The sequence below is a fragment of the Myxocyprinus asiaticus genome, chromosome 18, assembly GCF_019703515.2.
Source record: "Myxocyprinus asiaticus isolate MX2 ecotype Aquarium Trade chromosome 18, UBuf_Myxa_2, whole genome shotgun sequence".
NCBI classification, from domain to species: domain Eukaryota; kingdom Metazoa; phylum Chordata; class Actinopteri; order Cypriniformes; family Catostomidae; genus Myxocyprinus; species Myxocyprinus asiaticus.
In genome coordinates this window covers 9,282,747-9,301,557 of record NC_059361.1, presented here as the reverse complement: position 1 = coordinate 9,301,557, position 18,811 = coordinate 9,282,747, and the positions used below count along the sequence as shown (strand labels likewise).

Here is an 18,811-nt window from a genome sequence, read left to right as displayed (position 1 = left end):
CAAAAACCCACCAATTCACTATCTCAAAAAATTAGAATACATCATAAGACCAATAAAAAAAAACATTTCTAGTGAATTGTTGGCCTTCTGGAAAGTATGTTCATTTACCGTATATGTACTCAATACTTGGTAGAGGCTCCTTTTGCTTTAATTACTGCCTCAATTCGGCATGGCATGGAGGTGATCAGTTTGTGGCACTGCTGAGGTGGTATGGAAGCCCAGGTTTCTTTGACAGTGGCCTTCAGCTCATCTGCATTTTTTGGTCTCTTGTTTCTCATTTTCCTCTTGACAATACCCCATAGATTCTCTATGGGGTTCAGGTCTGGTGAGTTTGCTGGCCAGTCAAGCACACCAACACCATGGTCATTTAACCAACGTTTGGTGCTTTTGGCAGTGTGGGCAGGTGCCAAATCCTGCTGGAAAATGAAATCAGCATCTTTAAAAAGCTGGTCAGCAGAAGGAAGCATGAAGTGCTCCAAAATTTCTTGGTAAACGGGTGCAGTGACTTTGGTTTTCAAAAAACACAATGGACCAACACCAGCAGATGACATTGCACCCCAAATCATCACAGACTGTGGAAACTTAACACTGGACTTCAAGCAACTTGGGCTATGAGCTTCTCCACCCTTCCTCCAGACTCTAGGACCTTGGTTTCCAAATGAAATACAAAACATGCTCTCATCTGAAAAGAGGACTTTGGACCACTGGGCAACAGTCCAGTTCTTCTCCTTAGCCCAGGTAAGACACCTCTGACATTGTCTGTGGTTCAGGAGTGGCTTAACAAGAGGAATACGACAACTGTAGCCAAATTCCTTGACAGGTCTGTGTGTGGTGGCTCTTGATGCCTTGACCCCAGCCTCAGTCCATTCCTTGTGAAGTTCACCCAAATTCTTGAATTTCTTGGATTGGCATGTCACCATATTCTAATTTTTTGAGATAGTGAATTGGTGGGTTTTTGTTAAATGTGAGCCAAAATCATCACAATTAAAAGAACCAAAGACTTAAACTACTTAAGTCTGTGTACATTGAATTTATTTAATACACGAGTTTCACAATTTGAGTTGAATTACTGAAATAAATGAACTTTTCCACGACATTCTAATTTATTGAGATGCACCTGTAATTATACATATTATATACTCTTCACCCATCTACTGAGGTACTTCAACTTGGGAATTAACATTCCTTGTGTTTGAACATCATATTTACGGGCAAATTGGCATCCTTATTTTAGACATTTCCGTTGAAGCAAAGAATTGTGGATTGTGAGTGCCCACGAAGGATACACCTCATGCATCCTCTGAATTCCCATGAAAGAAGGTCGCATTCGAAGGCTGCATTCTAAGTGTCCTACTCGCTTTTCTGAAACGAGACAGCCTCGATGATGTATGCGGCCGACAAATGCGACCTCTGGAGGACGCAGCCTTCCAAATGAGACACAGCCAGTATTTTATGAAAAGTGAGTTTTAGAATTCTCCGAAGAGTTCATGAACTGTCAGAAAGCTGTTGACTGAACATTCTAGAATATGGCGTGTAGCTGTGTGATGTGTGCGTGTAATGTTCAAGTATGTAGCAGACAGCAGGACGTGTGCGTGACAGCTACAAGTTTTCTGCTGTGGAAAGAGCCACCTGAGAGCCACATGACAAACACCAACATAGACTTTAAAGAAACATCACACACACAAAAAGAAAAAGATAATGTCAAAAGTGCAGGAGAAAAAAAGGAAAAGTGAGAGGTTGTTTTAAAGGGATATTTTAAAATAAACATTCATAATATACTCTTCCTCATGTCGCTCCAACCCGTATGACTTTATTAATTCAGTGGAATGCAAAATAAAATTTTGAAGAATGCACTGGTTGTTTATTTCCATGCAATATAAAGAATGAGGTCTAGAGTTTTCAAGCTTTGAAAAGGGCATATACTTATATATTAGGGCACAACAAGGCTTAAGGCCCCCCAGGATAAATGGCACTTTTGATTTTATTTGACCCCAAAACACTAAACAGCAACAAAAACTACCAAAGCACTTTCCTTAACGCCTGTTTGTCACTATACAATGCAAAAATATTTCTGATCCACGAGATGTCTAAAGTTTGATTTTGAGGTATTTTGGTTACCTTGAGGTATAATTTGTTAGATGTTGCAAATGTATGTAGCTTAGGAAAATCCCTGAAATTATCACATTTATTTTTATACAAAATACTTTTTCATCATTATCAAAACCTTCAACCATTATTATTATGTTTCACACAAATTAGTACACTTTGTGACCAGAAAAAAAAAGCATATTTTCCTTTAGGTGTGCCTTTAGCCACGTTGTACCGAATATACAGTATATATTAGGGCTGCCGATTTAACATATTAATTTAGTGTGATTAATAATATAAAAAATAACGCACTGTACGCACTGTACGCAATCATTGCTTAAATGGTCAATCTGAATATCTGAATTATCATAGGCTCTATATATTATATTTTTAATTCTTTTAATTATTATGTATTATTTATATAAAATTATCTTTATTTGGGGCCTTTCTCAGCTATTTTTATTTTTTTTTTACATGCAATTAATTACGATTAATTCGATTAATTAATCGGAATGTCATGTAATAAAATTTGTCAAAACTGACAGCCCGTTCACCAGAAAAAAAATTAGTTCTTTGTAATTTCATAGAAAAGACAACCAGTACATTCTTCAAAATACCTCCTTTTGTTTTACACCAAAGAAAGAAATTAAAACAGGTTTGGGAAAACATGAGGTTGCGTAAATGATGACATAATTTTCATTTTTGGGTGAACTTCCCCTTTAATCCCCCACTGCTGTTGTGTACATTTTGTGTTTGGTTGTGTATGTGTTCATTCTCTGCTCTGATCACACTGAATTAATTCTCTGCTGGCTATAAATACACTGAGCCTTGAACGCATTTCTCTTTGAGGCCTGGAATCTCGATATTGCTCTCTCCATGAGTTGATCATTGAATCAACCCTGTGTGTACACCCCCACACACAGAACAAATGAATAGCTATAATAGCCTTCCAGAATCTAAAGAATGCACATTATCTGTGGTGTATTGTAAATATAATCTATTCAATAGAAGTTGATTGTTTGCAAACAAGGCATTAAAGGTATTCATGAATTACTAAGGCAAAGTAAAAATATTATTGAGCACTGAGAACTTACTGTACCTGTAGAATGCCTTAAAACGCTGTTTGGATAGGTAGCTCACAAGGTATTGCAACAGAGCTAGAATTATGTCAACTGTATTCCCCATTCAAACCTCTACCAAGTTCTGTACTTCACGTGAGGTGTAGACACATGTGAATCTTTCATTTAGCTTGCATAGAATCATCCAGAGCTCTTAAAAACAAGCCGTTTGATTCTAGTACTGTTTCTGACAACTTATCTAAGAGTCGTTTGCTCTTGAGAAGAAAAAATATCCACATCACCTTTAATGAGGACGAAAGGTCAGAGCTTAATTATTTATCTGGGATGTCAGACAAACCCCCAACGACTGAGGTTTAGAGAGCCAGCATGAGTTAATAATGCATGAAGCATCTCCTCATGCCTTCAAACAGTTTGTTTGCTTGTTTCTTCTCTTGGATATTTGGTCACTTTGACCGTTAGAACTTTGCTCGACCTCTGTCACTCCTCGACCTCTGTCACTCCCCGATCAAGAAACATCTGAAAATTCTTGAGAAACACTAGAATCCTAGAAATGTACAAACATAAGCTATAAATGTGCTCTGGATAAAAACAAAACTTCAAATAACAAATAAAATTACACATAAATCTCCATTTTCATAAATCTCCACCTTTGACCAGTAGGTGGCGATATGCACGAAGTATGCGTGTTGCCAAAAAACAAAAGTAGAAGAATGTGAAAGTGAAAGTAGACATTTATGATAAAAAGGAGTTAAATATTGATCTGTTTCTCACCTACACCTATCATATCACTCCTGAAGATATGGATTTAACCACTGGAGTCTTATGGATTACTTTTAATGCTGATTTATGTGATTTTTGGTGATTCAAAGTTCTGGCCACCATTCACTTGCATTGTATGGACCTACAGAGTTGAGATAGTCTTAGAATGTATCCAATATAGATTGGATAGAATTTTCATTTCTAGATGAATTATCCCTTTAAATACTAAAGGGATTGTTCACCAGAAAAACATGAAAATTCTGTAATTGTTTACTCACCCTCATATCGTTCCAAACCTGTATGAATTTCTTCCTTTCATGGAACACAAAAGATGTCAAGCAGAATGTTAGCCTAAGTCACCATTCTCTTTCATTGCATGGAAAGAAAATGCAATCAAAGTGAATGGTGACTGCGGCAAACATTCTGCCTAGCATCTCTTTTTGTGTCCTTATATACTGTATGACTAGAGCAAGATTATTATTATAATTTAACAGTAACAAAAACTATTATGCACAAAACTAAACTAAATGTGCACTAACAACCACATTTTAAACAGCCACACACTCGTACAGACAGAGCCGTGATTAGCTACTCTAGAGGAATCTGTTTTGGTACCCCAGTGAGGTAAAGCAGCTTTAAGATTTAAGAGTGTTTGTGTTGGCAGAGGAGACACCAGGAGATATTGTGCTATTAACGAGTATTAAAGAGAAGAATAGTGTAATGCGATTCACTCGGAAAAGGATTACACTGAGAAAACAGAGAGAGAGGGAAAATAAATGGTGCAGGAAGTGGAAGCCACCTGCACTGCAAAGCCTGTCAATCAACACACAGCACACCCATTGAACAATACATTTACATCACTTATAAACCTTGGTTGATGTTAATTTCAACATACATTTTAAAAATTAAAATTTGTTAATATTAATTAATGCATTTTGAACTAACATGAACTAACAATGAACAATTGTATTTTTTATAAACTACAGGTTGTAGATCTGTACTCGCTTTCAAACATTTAGGAGGAGTTTTGTCAATTTTGGTCTCATGCTAGGAATTTAAAAAAACCCAAATTATATTTGTTAGATAACACTGAACAATGAACTTATCGAACCAAAATAAAATGGCTTTATTACAATGTCTGTTACAACAACCACAATCAAAGTGTTGTAGCTAAAATAAGCCTCAGGGTGTGCACATAAAGTGTATGACTGTAATGTTTGCTGTAATACACACCCTGATGAAGGGTTTCTATTTTGATAAACGCATTTCAACATTATATCCACGAGTTCTTTGGATTCTTTATTTCATAGCATCAGTTCTCCATACCAGTGATGATAACAAGTAACACCCTTGAAGCAAATTCTTGCTGCCAATATTTTTTAATATAATTATTTAAATTATATTTAAATTATAAATTAAATATAAAAAATAAATTATATTTAAATAATTAACAATATTTATTTTTTAAATATATCTAAAGCTGAAAAGGGCAACTAAATCCCTCCCCCCTCCCCCCAGAGAGTTTCACCCCAAACTCATGCCATTGGCTGAGCCTGTGTAAGTAAAAAAAAAATATACACATGCATAGAAACACTTTTGAGGAGGCTGAAGATCAAGTTCACCCTCCAGAGCATCTCCAGTGCTTCCTTTTCAAATGTATTGTTATTTGCTGTTATTGCCATAAACTTTAAAACATTAATGTTAACTGGCATTAAATTACTGTATTTCAGCCATGACAACTGTCAGAAAGATTAAGCTTGTTAATGTGGATATGACATATTGATAAGATATTGATCTTGGCGGACTTGACCTGCTGCGCTGCTACTGCTGCTGCAGAGCAAGTAAAGAGACTTGCTACTGCTAGAACATAAACAGACATGGTGCAACAAGCATGTGTTCATAAATACAGTCTCCATGTAGCAGATCTAGACAAGTGAAGCTGGGGAGGTGGAGGGTTTCAGAGAAAACGCTTGCAGCGCTCTGTAATGAAACAGGCTTACTTGGAAACTGATGCTGCATCTAAATATCCATACTTCTTTACTGTATAGTATGCCAAAAACATTATGCCAATGGAGTAGTATGTCCGAATCCACAGCATTCATGAAGTAGTAAGCGAGAAATAGCTGGATGACCTCCTATTTCTGGCGAGATTCCAAAGCGTGGATTGACTGGACACTTAACGAGCCCATAATCCCTTGGAAGCTGATGCAACGTCATATTCAAAACACTGGATTTAAAAGGAATGGCGGTAAATCGCAAGACGGATGCCTCTTCTCAACTGTAAGTGCTTTATATACCAAGATAATTGTTCCTTGTGCTTGAATGGTGCTTGTTTAACAAAACCAGAGCAGATAGTTTTCGCGATTGTTGTTATTACTGTAACGTGGCAAGGGAGGATGGAGGATCTAAGTGCAGTTTTTAATGGAAACAAAAGATGAACAAAGTAACTCAGAATAAAAATGAAAACAAAGCACAGGGAACCCGGTACAGAACATGACAATACATGTGAAGACTGGCAAAGGAAACAGGGAAAACAAGGGCTTAAATACAAATCAAATCAAATCACTTTTATTGCCCGTGTAAAACACAGGGGCAAACAAGGGAATGAGGAACACCTGTAGAAACAATCAGGGGAAAACCAATCATAAAATGAAACTACAAAGGACTACAAACTAACAGGAAACAGGAACGTGGGAACTAAACAAGAATTTCAACATAAAAGTCAATGCAAAAAAAACAGGGAATATGTGACAATTACATCATATATTCTTGTTACAAGACAGTGCCAACGTGCCCGGATGAAGTATGTCCGAAATCTATTCATACTACTTTCATGCATACCTAAAATAATGTACTGTCTGCCGGCAGATAAGTGTGTCCTTCATTTTTTATTTTTTCCCAATGGAATGCCCAATTTATTTATGTGCTTTTTTTAAGTGTTCATGGTCATATAGTGATTTGCCTCAATCCGTGTGGCGGAGGACAAATCCCAGTTTCCTCCGCATCTGAGACCATCAACCTGCACATCTTATCATGTGGCTTGTTGAGCATGTTGCCACGGAGACATAGCGCATGTGGAGGCTTCACGCCATCCACCGCGGCAACCATGCTCAACTCACCACGCGCCCCACCGAGAACGAACCACATTATAGCGACTACAAGGAGGTTACCCCATGTGACTCTACCCTCCCTAGCAACCAGGCCAATTTGGTTGTTTAGGAGACCTGGCTGGAGTCACTCAGCGTGCCCTGGGATTCGAACTAGCGAACTCCAGGGGTGGTAGCCAGCGTATTTTACCACTGAGCTACCCAGGCTTCATCCTTCATTAAATACAGGACACACTGTGACAGTATGCGGTTTTCCGATGCAGCATGAACAAATTTAAGTGTTAGACAAAGAGAGAGTACACAAGTTGATTGGCTACCCAATTACACATCAAAGGACCTATCAGCTTACACCATGTGTGCCCATTGTCTTGATATATCACAAGTGAGCAAGCTGATTGGCAAACAGATACTGTAACAAGAGCTGCATGCCTGAACTTAGTCATTTACTATTGGCAACATTTTAGAAAGACTGCTTTACCTACAACAGCAGTGTTAAAGGAATATTCCGGGTTTAATATTAGTTAAGCACAACAGCGTTTGTTTTATAATACCGATTATTGATTGACTTGCCCCTCATTTCTTTAAAAAAAGCACAAATCTGATTTCCAGTGAGGCACTTACATTTACATTTACATTTATGCATTTGGCAGATGCTTTTATCCAAAGCAACTTACAGTGCCCTTATTACAGGGACAATCCCCCTGGAGCAACCTGGAGTTAAGTGCCTTGCTCAAAGACACAATGGTGGTGGCTGTGGGGATTAAAATCCCATTCACTTAAAATGGAATTGAATGGGGCCCAATCCGTAAACATTAAAATTAGAGCTGTCAGAATTAACACGTTAACGTATGTGATTAATTAAAAAAGTTTAACGTGTTATTTTTTATTAATCATGATTAACGCATTTACCGTTAATACAACATAAACGTTGGCAAGGGCATAACATTTGCAATGTGTCTGACCGGACCAGTGACGGCCTGTGCATTTTAAGTCTAGCCCTTCAGTGCGATTCATGCCATTAAGAAAACACCGTTTCACAATAAGACACCCTATGCCTATGGACATCATACATTATGTTGCAGCCAACTAATAATACCAGCTGACTTTAAAAACACATCCACTCACAAAAGCCAAAACTTGAAACATCAATGAATGCTCAAGCAAAGCAAGCCTAATTTTAACTGCAGCATGATTGTTTTGTGAAATTAATGTCTCCCGATCTGACATTCAAAAATCATAATTTTCTTTATGAATCTACCAAGGAGGTCTATAACACCTGGAAAAGGCAATCTAATAATATTTGCTATATAAATGTTGCTTGCAATCATTTTTTTTTCCTCAAGGGGGTCACACACCTGACGTGTATGGTGGAAAAAATGGCATATTCTAAATTTCGAAACAACTTTTTTCATTTAAGGTATGCACACCACCGCCGCCACTCTGTGTCTATCGGCGGCGCCCAGCTACGATTCTGGAGGCTGCTCAAATTTCTGCCTCACCACGGAGCGCAACTCACATATTTTCCATTAAATTAAACCCAAATCATTATCAATGGACATAAATTATTTACTTTAGCATTCTTCATTTTTGAACAAGGGAAAAACCTTGGTAACTTTTGTGTGTACTGTCTGCAACCTGAACCGCATCGACGTGCCCCATGTTTGATACCTGTGCCATGTCCTAGCCGTGACTCTGTGTGCGACCACCTCCAGGGTAAATGGTTACTTTTTAAAACTGGAACTGATACTGAATGCTCAAGCAGCCCAATTTACACTTAGAAAACAGCTGATGTTGCTGTAACAATGTAAAAAGCACTTACCAGTTTACTTGAAGTGAAAATCAGCCCTCCTTACCTGTTTAATAAATTAAACAATCTCACGATCATGCAGAACATCTCAGGTTTTTAAATCAATGGTGGTAGTGGTAGTGATGGCAGCTGACTCTATCAGCTTGATCTCACGCTCTTCCTTTTCAAATTACGTACATCACTTAAAGTGTGATTGCATCACTCAAGGCCAGGTAGAAGGCCTCGTCCGAGACATATCCTAAAGACCACACCCATCAAGAACAAATAAATCAATCTGACTGACTGAAGAATCTGACAATCTGACATTAGATGCCTATTCACTTGCACTGTTGAGGGATTCTGTAGAAATTCTGAAGGCTTAATGGGGCGGAGCTTAGACTCGCGCGCTGTTTCATCTACGAGCTCGGCTTTGGGCATGCGATGTGAAACAGCCGTCATGCTTTGCTCGTAAGCATCAAGGAATAAATTCTGATTGGATACATTTTTTGCTTTTTCCTATTCGTTTGTAGATGAATCAGGAGTGGAAAGTGATTGAAAATACATAGACAAAAAGGTGAATGAGAATGAAAGGATGAAAAAATATTTATTTATTAGGCATGTTAGGCCAGCAGAGAAGGCTTTGCTAGCCCTGAGAATTCGCCACTGGCCCGGACTTATTACACTGATGCACACATCACAACACACCAGAGACCTTCTACCAAGGGAGCCTACAAGCTTAGCATAAAACAGCATAAAGCGGCAGTACTGTTGTATCACACTAGTTGACCATTACACTCTCTCCTATGATAGAGCCGCGGAGGTTGTTATATCAGTAAATAAAAGAATCTCTGTGTAACTGGTGACATCTGCACACACACACACACATCTGCGCTTCAGTGATAAAATGAAACTCTTAATGCTATTTGATGTACAAAACAAGCCCAGATGGGACTAGTGATAAAAAGTATTTTTCAGCCTACATAAGGTGCATTTTAATTACTACAGAAGCACGTCAAGTCTTAACTATCACCAAAACACAGAATGAGACATTTTTGTCTGCAAACGCTCTTCGTGTGGATTTCAAATCGGCGCTGGCGTTGATGCCCAGATGCGAATCATGAACGCAGCTTCACGATTGCTGTAGCAAAGTGGATAGCCACAGTCTACCGGCAGATAAAGCTGCCTAGTTGGTCCTGTCTTGTGTATCTGTTTTGGTTGCCCATCTCTGCCCACATGTCGGGAGTGTGGATGCCTTCCAGTTTGCTGTATGCCTGTTCTCTTCGTCCACATCTCTTTAATGGAGGATTCCTCACGAATCTGCTCCTGACTACCACAACGCATAAACTCGCCTTCGAACACACTCTTCACGAAGTATTCCTTACGGATCTGCTCACTGCGTGGTTGGCGTGCACTCATCGACAAACACACCCATCACCTTCTACTGCAGATGGTGCCGGGATCTCCACACTTCACCTGGATCTTATAATTTAAGATTAATTATAATTTAGTTATAATTTATTTAGTTATAATTATATTGTTAATAAATCCTTTCAACTGTTCCTCTGCACTTGGGTCTCTTTGTCTTGCCTTTGTGACAGAATTGGTGCCATTTCAGTGCATCTTTATACTGTGGAAGACTTTGTTTGGAAAATGTTAAAGCATTATATTGTTACATTTTGTTTTCTTTCCTAAGATGGAAATAAATGCATTTTGACAGGATAAGAAGTGTGTATATATATAGTGTCAAATTTCAGCACTTCCAAAATCTGCGATTAATCGTGATTAACGACAAAAATATTGTGATTAATCGCGATTTCAATTTTTAATTGACTGACAGCACTAATTAAAACACTCACTATTTAAAAGTATAGCCACAAGACAAAAAACAAATATGTGTGTTAACATGATTTTAGTGTGATAAAATCGCTTCCTAACCTTTTGTGTAGTTATATACAATTGTACAACTTCGTTGCATGACATGTAATGTCAACAAACCCTAAAACCCCAAAATTACTGTAAAAATGACAATTTAAAACACTTTACAGCTCAAATAATACATGACTTTTAACAGAATAATCAATGTAAATACTTTTATAAAATTATAAGCTTCACATTTTTGCTTTTAAACCCTCCAAAAAGTGACCCCATTCACTTCCATTGTAAGTGCCTCACTGTAACCTCGATTTTTTGAAATTTTGATTTCATGTTGATTTTAAAGATATGCTGTTGTCTTTGACACATTGTCACTTGTGTCTATTGTAATGTTACTTTAAAAAAAAAAAAAAAACAGTTTGGGTTTCTTGTACACTAGTCTAGATGAATGATCACGAAGATGTGTGGTAGAAGCATATTTTTCTGTGTTAAGATGATACAGATGTTTATTTGATACCATTAATGTTGACAAAATTGTAAAAAAAATTAGTGAGTCATTTTCACACTGTTTAATGAGGTTGCGATGCAGTTTTTGCATTGTCAGGGTTCTGAGGGAGATAATGCCCTTCTTTTCACAGTGTGAATTCACCCTGTGCGCATTTACTGACAACACTCATTCATCTTATCACAGGTGTGTGTGTGTGTGTGTGTGTGTGATACAGGGCCAATTTGATTGTGCTTACTCTCTGCAATAACCAGTGAAATACCAAGACAATTTTGAGGTGGAACCAGTGATCTGAGAAGAGTTTGTGTCCATCAAGGGAATTCAGACGTGAATGCGGGGGGCAAGGTCGCGGTGAGAGAGGACAAGGAGCAACAGATCTGTAACCCAATAGCATAATGTCTCAAAATTAGCTCCTGTTTTCTCAGTAGGGCTCTGTCCGAGGCTTCAGCACCTGGTGGCGTGTTGATAATTTAAGGCCCAGTTTCGCACCAAAGTTAATTAGAATAATTTATTATGGCCTAGAATGGTTCTAATTAGCTGGCAACCTGTAGGTGTGCACTGCTGGGGAAGATACTTTGAGACTTTGTCTTCTCAAGCTACAAGTTACTTGTAATAAAGTAGTTAAACTATCATCTAGGTGCTCTGAAAAAGTGCATGATAATTGTTTCTCACCACTGTGATATCAAAAACACCAATAATTCATGACATTACATTACATTGCTTATTTCAGTGCTCATTCTGTCACTCAGTGACAGTGAGGAAAAGAATGCAGCACTTTTTTTCTTTTTTTTTTTTTTTTTTAAGTACAATACAGTATAGATTTAGTAAAAATCACTTTTTTTGTGATTTTTTTTTTAAATATTTCCCTTATGATAAACACTGTTTACTGCCAAAACAGCAACACTGTAATCCAAGGAGAAATACAATATTTCATGTTAAGCGTTTTCTCTCCCATAAAAGTCCATTATAATGCATGGCTACTACTAAGACTTGTCCTGAGTTAAATTATTTATTTAGTGATATATATATATATATTATACTAAATATAAAATACTATTTTTGACACATTAGTCATATAGCATACCATCTACAAACTGATGACCCAAATTTTTAACAGGAAGCCAGTTAAAATGGAAAAGGATTAAGTTAATTATGGGGAAGAAAATGCTTGACAGAAAAATTTTGTCTATTTTTATTAATTGCAGCTTTGTTCTTTTGGCAAAATGTCATGTTTATAAAAAGTGAAGATTGATAGAAATTAGTTTTTTCCTGGACATTGTATTAAAGCAGTTTTCATTTTAAGTGTGTTAGGGACTGTTCACATGAATGTGTTTTTGTGTCCATCGGCCCTGTTTTTCAATTGTTTTCAATGTAAACAGGGTTTAGGTGGACCTCTTTAACCTTTGCACAGCGTCTCATGCTGGAGCCCCACTGGGAAAAAAAAAGTGTTCCGTATTTAAAGCTGGAATGCCCCGTATTTGGCTGGTAGAAAGTTGGCAATGCAACTGACAGCAGAGTGTTTTTGTTAACTGTAACATCAGTCCAACATGACACATTGTGTTCTGACGTGTCTGCTTCCGTCAGTGTACCCGGATCAACAAGAGTGCTCTGTTTAAAGTCAAACCTAATTACTAGGGCTGTCGATTTAAATATTCCTTCCATCTGGAAAATTCAAGCTTGTAGTATCTGTTTGTTGGTGTAGAAAGTGGAGGCGCATGGATACAAAAACGGAGGGACATTGGAGAGGTGTGGCAACCTTGGTGTGCACACATGTTAGGTCTCCTGTGTGTTGCGGTTGTACAGAGACCAGTGGTGTCAATTCACCAAAAGCCAAGGTATGGCATGTTCCGATGATGTCATCCAAACTTACGGGACAGCGTCAAATATTTTAAATTAATTCCTGATAATATCAATACGTGCTGCAGCAGCCATCCTCAAATATCACACTGAAGCACCTATTTACACACTAAACACTCTATTGAAAAGCAGCTTCATATGACTCATTCAAATACATAGGCTACTTGTACTGGACATACTGAAGCCAAATGACAAATTGAAATGCAAGCACAGGTAGAACTACAGTAGAGAAAAAAACAAAAACAAATATGTTAACAGCACCAGCCTTAAAATATGACGCACATGATTTTTGTCCTGTCTCCATCACGTAATACGTGAACGGCTGTATTTGTATTAATATCGTGTCAAGACAGTGCAAATTTTTGTCCCATCTGTTTACACACTCATAATACACTAACGGCTGTGTCTTTATATCATTTTGCGTCAAGTGGGGCATTTAGCACATTTAAATGCTCCCCACGAGATAGGAGCACCCTGTAGAGTACGTGCAGACTTATGTGTGACACTCCTGTTCAACCCGCTCCGTACGGGACTTGAACCGGTGTCTCCGGCATGAGAGGCAGGTGCGCTAACAAGAAGGCTAAAGGCTCTAACATCAGTCACTAGTGCACCTTTTGAGGTGAGGAGAGTAAGGTTTATACACATTGCACAGCTATCTATCAGCTGGCTCCCATTACACACACCCCCCAAACCTCACTCGCATCCAAGTCACGGCACCATTGTGACGCTCCCGTTCTACCCGCTCTGTACAGGACTCGAACCGCTGTCTCTGGCATGGGAGGTGGGTGCGCTAACAAGGAGGCTAAAGGCTACAGCCTCTAGTGTCAGTCGCTAGTGCACCTCTTGAGGTCAGGAGGGTGAGGTTTCTACACATTACATCTATCAGCTGGCTCCCATTACATACGCATGTAACCACGGCTGTAGTCAAACAAACAAAAGAGACACAAAATAATTTAAAACTATGTTAATTCTGTAATTAAAATATATTCCATTGCATTGACTAGGCAGCCAAGGTATATTGATGCCCCTGACAGAGACTGTTCCACCTCTAAAAAACTAAATTGTGCCCAAGACAAAAAAATGACCAAAACGGCGATCGCGAGTGGGGTGGCCAATAGATGAAATTACTCTGACATCACCCCGCTGGAAACCCTGCTTCTGGGTTCTTACAGCAGCAGATTTCAATGGTGGAAATAGGCAGTGCTGCAGTTTTAATAGTCTTTTTAAGCTTTATAGAATGTAATAATGTCTTTTAATGTTAATAAAAGTAATTATAAAGGAATGTCTGTGGTTTACAGTGAAGACAGTATGGGTTCTTTTCTGAAATATCGTCAAAACAAGTTTAATGAGCCTGTATGATTATGTCGGACATGTAACAGGTTGATGAATACACATCCTCACACGTTTAACACACTTCTAAAGAATTTAGGTTCTTAGAAATGAAAACTACCATCAGACATACAATATATGTCTTAACTGCTTAAATTATGAACCCACATACAATAATAATATTTTACTTCAATATGATCATATTCCATATCCAAAATTAATAACAGCCATTTCTACTGAACAATATTATTTACTAAATTCAAAATAAATGCAAAGACATCATTTTAGCAGTATGACATTATTTGTATTCACTTATCATTTCACAAACAGTAGTCCATGCGCTGCGGTGGTGGAGATGGGATCTGTTCCTCTTGTTATATCGTATATGATGATCTTGATCAGATAAGATCATCCTTAGATCATATTTGACTTCATATCTGTCACAGTGAGAGCACTTTGGAAATTAAAAATAGCCGTTTGTGATCACAGTTTGCACAATTTCTTAGTAAAAAAAAAATATTTTTAATATCCACAAACAGCTGCTGTGGGTCAGTTGGGTCTAATAGAGCAGACACAATAACAAGTAGTGATGGGTCGTTCATGAATGATTCGTTCATTTTGAACAAATCTTTTATGTGACTCAGAAGAACGAGTAGTCTCAGAGAGTGATTCGTTCATTTTGTGTTGGCTGCGCATGTGCATTGCACAATCTCCGTTCGTTTGTTACATGAAAAAAGTACAGGAAACAGAAATTATTAGTTCACCTTTCAACTCTTTTGGTCCAAGTCGTTCGTTCTTTTGTCACGTGACAACCGTATACGTTATGCATTGCTCACACAGGAAACAGAAATGATTAGTTCAGCTCTCGAGTCATCTGGTCCGAGTCCTTCGTTCTGTTGTCACGTGACAGCTGTATACGCTATGCACATATGGTTGTCACGTGACAAAAGAACGAACAACTCGGACAAGAAGATTCTTTCCAGAGGTGAACTAATCTTTCTGTTTCTCATAATTTGTCCTTGGCTGCATTATCAATTTTTCCTTATTAGGACTATAATCAAAGTTTGCATAAGTAGAAGTGTTGGGGGGATTTGGATATTGAAAATGTAACATTTTAATTTAGTTCTGCTCAAATGAACGAAATGACTTGAATAAAGATTTGTTCATTTTGCTAAATAAAACGATTCAAGTCAGTAATGTGATCCGATCTTCCCATCACTAATTACAATGACGGTGACCTATGAATTTCATCATTTATGTGAAATCCTGAGTTTTTTCCTGATGCAAGGATCTGGTGGAAATTTAAAGAAGCCCTAATCTCCAATAATCTGTGGGAAACAGGGTGTTTCAACCCCACAAACAGCACTTTTTGGGCAGTTTCTGCGCAATTTGAGCGAAACGTCTATAGACAGCTGTTCTTTTCTGGGCTACCAAAAGAAACCGGAAGGGGCGGGTTGGAGTGTTTGTTTGTAAACAGTAACTCCATCCCAGCTCCACCCCTTGTCTGACTCAGGTTTGCATTAACATGTCCTTAGACAAAACCTTATAATACATTTTGGACTGACTGATGAATTAAATTGCAAAACAGATTGCTGTGAACTATAGGCCAATGATTGGCTTATATTCAACAATATATTGCCTTCTAAAGTCAATTTTTGTGTTGTCTTATCAATGATTTACTCATCTGTCACAATAATGTAATGCATTTTAATTATCTGAAATATTAAAGGGGCTTTCTCAGTAAATATTTATATTTCAAAAATATCCATATTCTGATGCATCGTGATTTTCATTTGAACGATATCGATATCGATTCTTAAATCCCAAGATCGATCTTTTACTCTATGCGCAGCCCTCCACTACAATGAGAGAAAATCCCCCACATTAGCAACCAAATTTCATGCTATGCGACTAAAATGTATATTGGCAACTGGCTGGTATATGTTTAGATTTCACTTACATGTGATTGTGTAGTATAGTGGTGGAGTATTCAGCAGCAAGCTCATTTCAGTGTGTGTTGAGAGTAAAAGTTGTTCCATGTAAAATGTGTCCAGAGACGAGATCCACGCGACACACTTGTTATTAAATGTCTCTTTTAAGACCCTTTCTTCTCTCTACAGTCAGTTGTTGACTGTCAAAAACAACAAAAAAGAAACATCTAATTCTAATCACGTGTAGCACGGATGAGATAAAGCCATTTGAGTCCCTCTCAATAACATAAGTTCATTTAAAGACGCTATTTACAGAAATGCCATCTTTCTTAAAGAGACAGTACTGGTTTTTAACACGTGTTTAACAAATCAAGGTAAAATACCTGTAAATAGTACAAATTATACAATTAAACAATAAACATGTAACAAAAAATAGTATATGCAATATATTATCTAATATATTGACTAAATACATAGATTTGTTCGTTTTTAAAAGCTAAAATGTGACCAAAATTATGAAAAACGAATAATATATCATTAGTAAAATTTCATAATGTACCTAGTTAGAAGGACCTCTGTACAATTAATAGCATTAGCTGGGATAGAATTGATTTCACATGTAAGCAAAAAGGACACTATAACTTTAATATACACATATGAATCGACATCGAATCGAAATCGGAATCAAATCAAATCGAGAGCTTGTGAATTGGAATCGAATCGGGAAATCTGTATTAATATCCTGCCCTACTAGTTATACATCTGTCTTCTGAGGTTCGGATCAAATGTAGACTCAGGTTCGTTGGTAATCAGAAACCACATTGCAGTCAATTAAATTTCATAGCAATATGTACATATACCTGTAGTTACTAATACAGTACTGACAACATAATGCTGGAAAATTAGCTTTACGCCACACTTGTTTGTTGACTGAAGAAATCACAGACCACAAATATTTTTGGCAGATGCTATTTGCACCCTGGTGCAAATAAAGGTAGATGCTATTTACACCCCAGTGCAAATTGTGGCAAATATTTTTTGCACGTCAACCCTGGTACAAACAGTGGCAGATACCATTTGCACCCCTAATTAAATACTCACAGTGTAGGGGCATCACTAGAGTGTGTTTACTGTGTATATTTAGAGTACCACAGACACACTACATCAACCCCTACCCTTAAACCTAACCCTAACATTCCTTTACAAAAATGAACCATGGTTTTATTACAGTAACCATAGTATCATCATGGTATTTTGTAGTAAAATTAAAAATTAAACATGGTTACTATATATGAACACCATATTACTGTAGTAACGCCATTGTTTATTCCATTAAATCTATGATTTCCAACAAAAAAACATCGTTATTTTCAGTCTTTGGAGAGCAAGGCTGGACTCACTCAATTCTGAAAACCAACTTCAACTGAAGTTGAACAAAAGAATGTGCATCTTTGTTTAAATATTCAGTGTTCTCATAGATGACACTATTTCTGCAAATTCTTCCCAGATTATGGACAGAAAAGAAATAGCGAGAACTTGTCATATGTTCCACGAGACACCCTCGCGCTGCGCACATGAGCACCAACAAACCTATGAACCTGTGATGGCTTTTCTTTCGTCTGTTTTTCAAAATATGATCAAGTGTGCTTCTTCACAGCATTTGTGTCTAACGGCGTTTCTTGTCATTTGAATATGTCACTTACAGGCAGGGTTGGGAGGGTTATTTTTTAAATGCATTCCACTACAGATTACAGAATACATGCTGTAAAATGTAATTTGTAATGTATTCCGTTAGATTACTCAAGGTCAGTAATGTATTCTAAATACTTTGGATTACTTCTTCAGCACTGATTGATTTTTTCACTTGTTTTGACTATAAAAACTCTGCCAGTACAGTAAGACAAAATACACGTTAAAAATACATTCTCTGAAAAACCTAAATATCTTATGCAGTGTTGTTTCTAAAACAAAATAAATCAAATTTATCTTGTTTTAAGGATTTTTAGGTATTTTTACAGGAAAACAATACAAAAAATATTATCAAGAATACGATTTTTGCCCTAATATCAAAGGTCTTACTAGAAAAAAGAAATTATGATCCAACGTGAATTTTCTTGATTAAAAATTATGATCGTGTCTGGTAACGTGCATGTAAAATGGATAGAAATAGCATTTTAGCTTAGCGTAAAGCTGACAATTTACACAAGGTTTATTTCTATTTCTTCTGCTCCAAACTTACTTCAAACTTACTTCGCTGTCTGCTTGTATGAATGTAACACATCTTAAGAGTGTTTCACCACTGTTCAGATGCACTTTGGATCGCATCATTTATATGTATAAATGTTTTCCATCTGAAAATTATTTTTATTTGCAAACTGTTAGTATATTTCTGCAGCTTTGATTCAATCTGGATGGACCAGTGCCACTCTGACCCTTATGTGGTCTCGTGCCTGGGATGCAAGTGCAGACAGAAGTAGGCCAATAAAAGGGTTATGTTC

General features: G+C 37.4%; 1 protein-coding gene and 1 pseudogene across 1 annotated transcript in view; one reads left to right on the top strand and one right to left on the bottom strand.

Annotated features, from left to right (window-relative positions):
- The window catches only part of LOC127455835 (xaa-Pro dipeptidase-like), a 175,385-nt pseudogene extending 165,150 nt beyond the window's left edge, over positions 1–10,235 (bottom strand).
- Positions 1–18,811, top strand: part of LOC127456481 (carbohydrate sulfotransferase 8-like) — a 243,343-nt gene that overhangs the window by 9,789 nt on the left and 214,743 nt on the right. The window lies entirely within an intron of this gene.